Raw genomic sequence first — 10,243 nt, 5'->3', positions numbered from 1 at the left:
GACCCCAGTCCTCTTTCCTGCCATGGCAGGGGGTCGGACTTGATGATCTGCTTAGGTCCCTTCCGACCCGACCAACTATGAAACTATGAAAAATCACTTCCCTCGATCTGCTGGCAACGCTCCTGCTAAAGCAGCCCAGCATGCCATTAGCCTTCTTGGCAATAAGGGCACACTGTTGGCTCATATCCAGGTTATTATCCATCATCACCCCCAGGTCCTTTTCTGCAGAGCTGCTGCCCAGCCCTTCATCCCCCAGCCTTTGTTCCATCCTAAGCGAAGGACTTTGCACTTCTCCTTGCTGAACATCATGAGGTTTTTTGGCCCAATCCTCCAATTTTCTAGGTCCCCCTGATTCCTAGCCCTACCTTCCAGCATATCTACTACTCCCCCCAGCTTGGTGTCATGCATGAACTTGCTGAGGGTGCACTCTGCCATCTTCCAGATTTTTAATGAAGATATTGAACACAACCGACCCCTAGGGCACTCCATTTGATACCGGCTACCAGCTAGACACTGAGCCCTTGATCACTACCTGTTGAGCCTGACAATGCAGTCAGCTTTCTACCCACCTTCAAGTGCATTCATCCAACACAGACTTCCTAAGCTTCCTTGCAAGAATGCTGTGGGAGACTGTATCAAAGCCTTGCTAAAGTCAAGGTATATCACATGCACTGCTTTCCCTGCACCCAGAGATCCAGATCATCATAGAAGGCAATCAGGATGGTGCTCTATGATGAGATGACTGGGTCTGTGGATGCAGGGAAAGCAGTGGACATGATATATCATGACTTCTGCTTGCCTTATCTTGGCATGGGGCAAGTAGTTTCCTTGTAACAGGGCAGTCTGTCCCTTTAAGGAGAAGCATCCAGCCCACTTGATGGTGGGCATTCAGATCAGTGGTTCTCAACCAGGGTGCTGTGTGCTCTCTTTCTCTCCATTCTTGGGGTCCCTGGTATGAGTGCATATGGGAAAAAACACCAGACATGTTCTCACACTTCCTTCCAATGCAAACAAAGGAAGTTTTATGGCCTCATAAAGCCTCAGTATTTGGGAATAAGCCAGCTTAAGACATGACCCAGGTATATCTGTACATGGGAAACCCTTGGGACACTTCCCTGAGCCTTCTGACCTGCCTCAATTTCCCCTGCCTTGATGGGATGTGGGTCGATGCTGGGGTTGAGTTAACTTCTGCCCTGAGCAAGTAGGGTAAGGGGTAGCGAGATGTGGGGTGTTCATCTCATGGCAACAGCTTCCCCAAGGGCTACCCAGCCCCCCACCCCCCAAAAAATTACCCCTCAAAAATCATACCCCCTAAACTGAGGTGTGTGTATTAAGTGGAAAAGCTTCTTTTCTGCCTGAGATAGAAACTCAACAGTGCAGCAGCTGTGGCACTTTTCTGTGACTACATGGAAGTCCAAGTCAAAGCTAGGTGAGCCTCAGCCACCCTGGAGTTCAGGACCTGCCTTCTACAACCACTTTCCCCTCATGCAGAGTGAGCCTCAGCTTCAAGTGCCTCTTTTCTTAGGACAACACACAATAAGAAGCTCTCTCACTTTCACCTCTTTCCCAGAAGCCTCCACTGGGCCCCACGCCAACCCTCCTGTTTACTTTCCCAATGAGGAAGACTCAACTGAGTCAATATTAGCAGTGTGAGTTTACAACCCCCAGCAGGCAGGCTATGAAAACCAAGCCTCAGCAAGAATTATTTGTACAAAGGCTGCCAAACTCCACAAAGACCTTTTCCCTTTGGAGAGTGGCCAGACTCCAAGTGCATCGCTCCTCGGGGTTTACACAATGCATAGTTTCACTCAAGTCATAGAGAGAAGCCGTGAGCCAAGAGTAGAGAGACCAACAACGGGTAAGAAGGGATTAGCTGAGGCAAGGGCGTGTCCCCTGTTAACACCACGTCTTCAAGGCTTCGCACTTCTGTCTGTATCAGGCCATGCAAGCTGTTCATCCAGGTGCAGCTGACACCGGGTAAACTTGAGGGTGCCCTTGGAGTAGCTGGAGAAGAAGTTGGATGAGCAGACACTGGATGAGCAGATGTTGCCCATGGACTGGGGGGAGGGGGGGCAAACAAAAAGAGATGCAACATGGGAGCGATAATGGCAATGAATGTCACTTATTCTCTTCACTTCTGTTATACATAAGAGCTGGCCTGTACCGGATCTGTCTTGCCCAGTCTCCTGCATCTCATGGTTCAGTGTGCTCTGCTCAGTGTTCCCCCTTGGCACTCTTGTTATGAACCCTTGACCTTCACTTCTGTATCTGTTTTTAGCTTCACTTTTAGCTTCTCTCATTCCTTGGATGGAACCCGAAAGTTTGCTAAGAACTGTTTTCCAACTACTCAGTTGGTCTGTTAAAGGTTTCACATCGACTCAAAGAACCTTGCCTGCCTATGTCCTTAGACCAACACAGCCGCAACCAAAAACCCAGCTATATAAAACATATACACACTTCTGTGCATTTTATACACCCACATTTACATATGTGTGTATAGAAAACATATACACGTGTGCATATGTTTCATATATACATATCATACACATATTATATATAAATGTGTGCATAAAATATACACAAAAGTATGCATGTTTTATAGGGGTGTAGGAACCTTGTCTGCATGTTTTATATAAACACATATTATATAAAAATGTGTGTATGAAGGGAAACCCCCCAGGTCCCCCTAACAACCAGGGTTATGAGGTGAAAGACCCCCTTAGCATCCTCTGTCTCTCATGTATGCAGCCATAACTCTGGAAGAAATCCCTTTTCCTTCCTCAAACCATGGTGCAGCCAGATATGGAGTGGCAGGGGTGGTATACAAGAAGATATGGTATTTCTTGCAGTGTCCTCTGAATCTCTCTGGACAGGCCCTGTTTCTCCCTTGCAGTTGATACAACCCACGCACCCAGCACAATCTGCCAGAAACTGTATTTCACAATTTGGGACAGGGATGCGGTGTTATTAAGTGGAAATCAGCTGATTCAAAACACTGTTCCCTGCAGAACTCATTGCCCTTGGGTATTGCCCATGCTACAAGGAGACCAGGGTAATTAAAAGGACCCTGCGTTCATAGAGAGAACAACCCCTCTCCTTTTAAAACGACTGCCCTTGAAGAGGGAAATGCCTGGACTTGGTGCAGACAGTGGCTTTATGGCTTATTACAAGCTAACGAGTACTGCTACTAATCACCATGACCTTCACAGGTAACGACTCGCTCTTCCTTTCTTGAATGGCTTCCCCTACCACTAAACTAAGTTGCCTGCTTGACTGGATGCCTCATCATGTCCCAGGCGGATATGAGCAGCCAGGTCTGGGGACACTCAGGGATTTTGGGGCCAGCCCACAGGTCTGGAGGGTGGAGCAGAGCCTGGGAACAAACCAAGTCAAAGGGCTGGTCCATCAGGGAGTGGGGCCTAAAACCACATTGAGATGAGAGCATGGGAGGAGAAGATGGAGAGCAAGGTTACCAACAAGACAAGCCAGGAGAAGACCAAGCCACAGGGAGCTGCAGCAGCATCATGAGTCAAATAGGGCCCTAATGCCCAGATACCCCTTACTTATGGTCAGGGGGTTATATGGGGGAAGTGGAGGGTCAGCTGATCCCAGCTGGCCACTCTGGTGGCCAGGAGTGGGTGGAGGACTAGGGCCTCTTGGAGACTTCACACCAGCCTTGACCAGCCCAGAACAGCTGCTCTAAGGTGGCAGGGTGGGATGGTTGGGTCACCATGTTAAACCGTGCTCCTAGGTTCAAGACTAGGGCTGGATGTTATTCCCTTTCTAGTAACACCTCTTTCCCCGACTCCTATCTGTTGAAACAGATGATTGTACCTGACAGGGGGACTTTTATATTTAGCTCAGCTTGCATCTACCTCTTTCCTAGACCTGAGGAAGGATGCATGATGCCCAAAAGCTTGTCCAACAGCTGTCCAACTACACAGTGGGTCCAATAAAACATAGCGCAAGACATTTGTTCCTTTCTAAATGTTACAACCCAGAGCCAATCCCCCCAGAACTGCTATGTGATTCCATTCTCTCTCCCTCCAAGGAGCAATTGTTTGCAATCATAACCAATACCAGCATTTCCTGCTTCATTCATATTCTGAGTTGTTATAATTTGGGGCCAAAATAGAAAAGTCATAGAATCATAGAAAATGAGGGTTGAAAGGGACTTCAGGAGGTCACATTTAGTCCACAACCATCCTCAAAGCAGGACAAGCTCCAAACAGATCATCCCAGCCAAGGCTTTGTCTAGCCAGGTCTTCAACACTTCCAAGGATGGAGATTCCACCACCTCTGGGTAACTTTTTCCACTCCGGCTGGCTGGGTCCTAGGAAGGTCTCATCTAGTTCATCTGCCTGATCTAGCCCTCTCTCAACCACCCTAGCTAAGTGGTCATGCAACCTGTTCTTCAAAGCTCTGGAAACAACCCTCACACAGTACATCCATACACAAGGCTTGGGGGTATCCAAAACACCCTTTAACTTGCCCCAGGTCAGTCTGGGGCCTTGCCAATGTCTTGTCACTCTGTAGTGGGGGTATAGCCTCTACCTGAGATCTCTTGAGTGTATATTAACAACCTTTGCAGCAGCATGACATTGGCCGCTGTGGTTCTCCTACTTTACCTGGGGAGGTTTGGGTGTTATGTGTTGTGGCTGTGTCAGAGTTGACTGTAGTTTTGCTGAGAGGTTGGACAATGGATTTGTATGGGATGGTTTGGATAGGGATGGTCTTGTCTCTGGAAGGGAGTTGGACTGGATGGGACCTCTGGAGTTCCCTTCCAGCCCCACTTCTCTCTGACTCTACAACTATAACTCTACAACCTCAGGAGGTCCCTCCCAGCCCTACTTTTCTATGACTACATCTAGGACTCTATAACCTCTGGAGATCCCTTCCAGCCCCACTTCTCTATGACTTTATGACTATGATTCTATGACCACTGGAGGTCCCTTCCAGCTCCACTTCTCTATGACTCTCCGACTACTTCTCTATGATTCTACAACTAGGACTCTATGTGACATTCTGGAGGTCTCTTCCAGCCCCACTTCTCTATGACACTATGACTCTATGACCTCTGGAGGTCCCTTCCAGTTCCTCTTCTCTGTGACACTACCACTAGGACTCTATGACCTCTGGAGGTCCCTTCCAGCCCTGCTTTTCTACAATCCTATGATTCATTGCAACATCAAGAAAAAGCTAGTTCTAACACATACCAGGGATCCCATGCTCACAGAAGGTAACTTCCCTGTTCCAGTCTGTACCAATCTGATGGAAAGTCAAATTCCTCATGAAATTATGAAGTGAGCTGATGAAGTGATCTCCAGCTCACCCAAGTTTGGCTGTCTATAGCTCTGTAAACGAATGAGTGTTATGGGATCCGTTTGCTTACTTTTCTGGTGGAACTAGGTCCTAGCCCTTAGGTTCCAGCAGGTATTCATAGATTCATAGATACTAGGGTCGGAAGGGTTCAGTCTTCAATCTAATCTTCAACAGCACGTCCACTGTATCTCACCTGCCTGACTTTGATGTAAAGATAAGTAAAAAGGGAAGTTTGCTGGCCTGAACTGCTGTTGACCCAGGGCTAACTCCTGTTCCTCACACAATCTGACCTACCTTTGGGTCACAGGCAAGCAATGAAAACTGGTCTGCAAACTCGACCCTGATTCTATCCACAAGGGCTAACTGCTAGCTCTCTATCTTAACATAGTCCATGTTCTAGAACTAGCACAACTTAACTACCCACTGCCATGGTATGTCCATTTTAGATTCAAGAAATATCCTCAGGTTGGCAGCAGGGTACCTTGTCCCGGGATTCTCCCCGGTCAAGGTCCCTGAAATGCTATCACTCATGGTTAGTCATCTTCTCTGCTCCTGTAGGTACTCTCAAACAGTCTGGATTGCATCCCTCAGAATGCTGGCCTGTCTTCTTCTCATCTCTGAACTCAGGTGAGTAAAGAGACTCCTCAAAGCCTCAAAAGGAAAGAATTTCCTACTCTTCTCATTTGCCCCTGCTGGGGCATAGCCCAAACACCTGCTCCTTCAATAACTTCTCCCGTCTCCATGTCTCTCCTCCCCTCCTGCAGCTGTTGCTAGACACATTTTTCAGACATCATTCATTGAGCGCCCAACCAACTGGAGCCAGAAGGAACTGATAAATTGCATCATCTGTGGTTCCGGTGAGTCTCGTGCCTTCACCTCTCACTCCTGACAAGGTAAGTACTTATGCCTGGAGCAAACTCTCCGGCCATCTTTGGGGTCTGCGAGGTCCTTTCCCCCAAGCCCAAAACTATACTCGGAGCTGGCAGCATGATCTTCACTGCCACAAACTCTAATTTAGTTGGCCTATCAGGTGCAAATCTACCCTACCTTCCACTTAACTTCATGCTAACACAGCTAATTATGTCCCTTGAGTCAAATTCCTTCCTAAGCTACAATGTGCCAATCAGGTTGACCTCTGTAGAGCAGCAAGACCCTCTATCCCCATGGCTGTCAACCTTGTTAGACTCAAAGCACCCCTTGTTAGACCCCTTGGAAAATGCCAGCTCTAAATTTTCCCTCCTTTTTTAACTACAGAAAAATACTAGTGCAATTCTTCTGTTGCAAAGATCTCAGGAAGGCCACACCAAGTCTGAAGCAGACAAGGTTCCTTGGGTGAATTTGATATCTTTTATTAGACCAACCCAAATAGTTGGAGAATAGTTATTAAGCAAGCTTTCGAGTTCAAAAACCCTTGGTCAGGCTAAGGAAGTCTCAGCAGTTGGTGTGTGCTCTTCTTGGATGGAATTCCATCCAGGAAGAGCACACACCAATTGCTGAAACTTCCTTAGCCTGACCAAGGGTTTTTGAATTCGAAAGCTTGCTTAATAACTATTCTCCAACTATTTGGTTTGGTCAAATAAAAGATATCAAATTCACCCAAGGAACCTTGTCTGCCTATGTCCTTAGACCAACACGGCTACAACCTACACCCCTATACCAAGTCTGAGTGTTTTTAATCCTCTGAATTCATCTTTGAAATCTCTTGGGTTTATCTCATGACTCGTGTCTGCCCACCAACCAGTGCTAACAGTGCCTAGCACACCACGGCACCCTTCAAGGGATCTTGAGGTGCTCCAGGGTGACCCATGCCTCTGCTTGAGAATCCCAGCTCTAGCCAGAAACTTGTGGGTTACCTAGCAAATACATTATATTATTAAACACAACTATCAGCAGGATCATTGATAGAACCCAGTTACGGGCCCCAATCTTGACTGTGGCCAACGCCCAACATTTCTGAGGATGGCAAGAAAACCACCAAGAGCCCAAAGCAAACAGGATATGACATTTCAAATGGCTTTGAATGGTTTTATTTTGATGAAAGAATCATCTGTCATGTTGTTACCATTACAATAATATGTGGGCTATCATATCTAAGCCAAATACTGCTGATAAGCTTATGTCAATATGGGATGGAGAGGGAATATGCAAATTCTCTAAACAAACATACAATATGCAAATATCCCATCTGCCATGTAATCTATTAATTATCATTATTGGCACAGAACGACCCCTCCAGGATCTCCCCATCCTTTGCTCAGGGGAAATCTACAAAGCACCTGAGCTGAAAAATTCATCAACTAGCCAAGTACTAAGAACCAAGGTTGGAGCATGGACATGGACTTTCTTGTTCATTATAATCTATTCAATCCCTGCTAATCTCTCTTCACTCCACAGGGGTTACTGACCCTCCTCTCTTTTGAGTGACCTTGATCTTCCACTACTCAAGGTATCCTTTCTTTTTGCCCATGCCCTGCACCTGAAAGCTTGTCTAAATCAATGCCAGCCATCTGGATGCTTATCTTGCTGGGATCCTACGACCCCAACTGACTTCCAGCCCTTCGGGCAGGGGGCCGGACTCGATGATCTTCCGAGGTCCCTTCCAGCCTGAATGTCTATGAAATCTATGAAATCTCACCTGGTCCAATAAAAGAAGCCATCTCTCTCAGTATAAAAGGAAATTCAAATGGGAAAAAAAAAAGAGTCAATAGAAGCAAATAAAAATAACACTACTTTTTGCATGATCATAATGTAATCAAAAAGGTTAAATGATTTACCATATTCTCTCACATGTAATATGCACCTTTCCCCCAAAATTCAACTGCTCCCCCTCCCCCCCCGCCAACCCTCCCCCTGCCCCGGGTGGTATGTATGAAGTTGAGAAGCTGGTTTTCTGCCTGGGATAAAAGCCCCCTGCTTTGGTTCCTTCTCTATATTATTCTTCACTCCAGAGGTGTTAATGATCATCTCTCCTTCTTAATAGTCTTGATATTCCACTAATCAAATTAGCTTCTCTTAGTGCTGTCTGCTATGTGATTCTAGTCTCTCCTCTCCTATTTCACAGCTACTTTAGCATAGAGACTTTAGCTCTTTTAGAAATCAAAGAGAAGTAGGGCAAGAAAGGACCTCCAGAGGTCACAAATAGTCTAACTTTCTGCCTGAGGCAGCATCATCCCTATCCAAACCATCCCAGACACATCCGTAAACTAAACTCTTCATAAAATTACCATCACATCCGAACCTGCCACAGGGAAATCAGGGGAACCACAGCAGCCAATATCCTGCTTCCATAAAAGATCATAGATCAACCCATGGATATCCATCTTCAGCAGCAGCTAGGGTTTCAGCTTTACTGGAGCAGGAAAAGGAGGGTGAGTCAGCTGAAAATTAGGCTCTGTCCCTGATCTATGCAGCCATAACTCTTTTTTCCTTCATTTGACCTCTCAAAAACAAGGTGTGTATTATACTTCAGGGTGTGCTGTACATGAGAAAATATGGTGTATTTGGGGGCAAATCACAGTTAGATTAGGAACCTCACCCTTTTTTTTGTTTTTGTTGTTGTTTGTTGGGTTTTTGGGTGGGGGGGAGGGAGGGTTGGGTGGAGTTGTTTCTTTTTTTGCTTTTATAGCAATCTTTCAAACCCATTGTATTAATGAGGTACCTGGGCATCTTGCTTCAGTCTCTTTACCCTAAGAGAGAAAAGTAAATTTTAAGAGGAAAGAACAACACTAAATATTCCCCTCCTGGGTTCTCAGAACATCGTCTGTGCTAGTGGTCTTGAAATTAGAAGGTCTCTGGTCTAATCCACCCTGGGAGCTTGTTTGATGGCATTTACTTATTATACGTGTTTCAGTAATACAATTGTCAAATCCCTGAAGAGTGGTTATATGGAGGATGGAGATGAGCTTTTTTTTTTTGTGGCCAGAGGAGACAGGACCAGGAGTAATGTCCTCAAGCTGCATCAGGAGAAACCAAGATTGGAAATGAGAAGAAACGTTCTGACTCTGAAGGTGGTCCAGCATTGGACCAGGCTGCCAAGAAAAGTGGTGGGATCTCCATCCTTGGAGATTTTGAAGACCCAGATAGACAAAGCCTTGACTATGATGATCTAGTTGGGGCTGGTCCTGCTTTCAGCAGGGGTTTGGACTAGGTGTGACCTCATGAGGTCCTCTCCAACCCTTATTTTCTATGCTTTTATGATTATAAGCAAGGTATGGACTATGGGACTATGGGTTTGCCTTCCTCTGTAGCAGTTTCGGCAGACACTACCCTGTGATGGTCTGTATGGATCATAGAAAATGAAGGTTGGAAGGGACCTCAGGAGGTGACATCTAGTCCAACCCCCTGCTCAAAGCAAAACCAGCCCCAACTATATCATCCCAGCCAAGACTTTGTCTAGCCAGGTCTTCAAAACCTCCTAGTGTTGGACTAGATGTGACTTGTGACCTCCTGAGGTCCCTTCCAACACTCATTTTCTATGAAGCAAAATCCCTTCTGATTGAATGCCCAGAAAGTGAGCAAAGCAGGAGCAGATCTACCCCCCTCCCCACCTTGGCACTGATAAGCATCTGGGGATGGGATAAGGGGGCATTACACTGTTTGGGTCAGGGGATAGGGGCTGGGGCAGGAGTTTTCCCCCTTCCAGGGGACACCAACTCCATGGCCCCTTGATCTACCTCCCTCTCATCCTTCTAGTTCCTCACTCTCTCTATCACTCCCCCACTTCTTATATAGCTTTGGGGAGGCAGCGGTTCTCTGCTTGACAGTGAGTTAGCTGGGTGAACCTTCATCCCCAGTGTAACTATTTCCCATCCCCTCTGCTCCCTGTCATTGCTTCCAGCTGCACAGTGGCACAAACAAAGCGGTCCTGCCCTTCATCCCACTCTCCTGTTCCAACAGGTGGGGTCAGTGGTTATCTGCTCCA

This window comes from Alligator sinensis, unplaced genomic scaffold (genome assembly GCF_000455745.1).
Source record: "Alligator sinensis unplaced genomic scaffold, ASM45574v1 scaffold113_1, whole genome shotgun sequence".
In the NCBI taxonomy this organism is placed as follows: domain Eukaryota; kingdom Metazoa; phylum Chordata; order Crocodylia; family Alligatoridae; genus Alligator; species Alligator sinensis.
The sequence above is the reverse complement of the archived record's forward strand: the minus strand, read 5'-3'. Positions refer to the sequence as shown.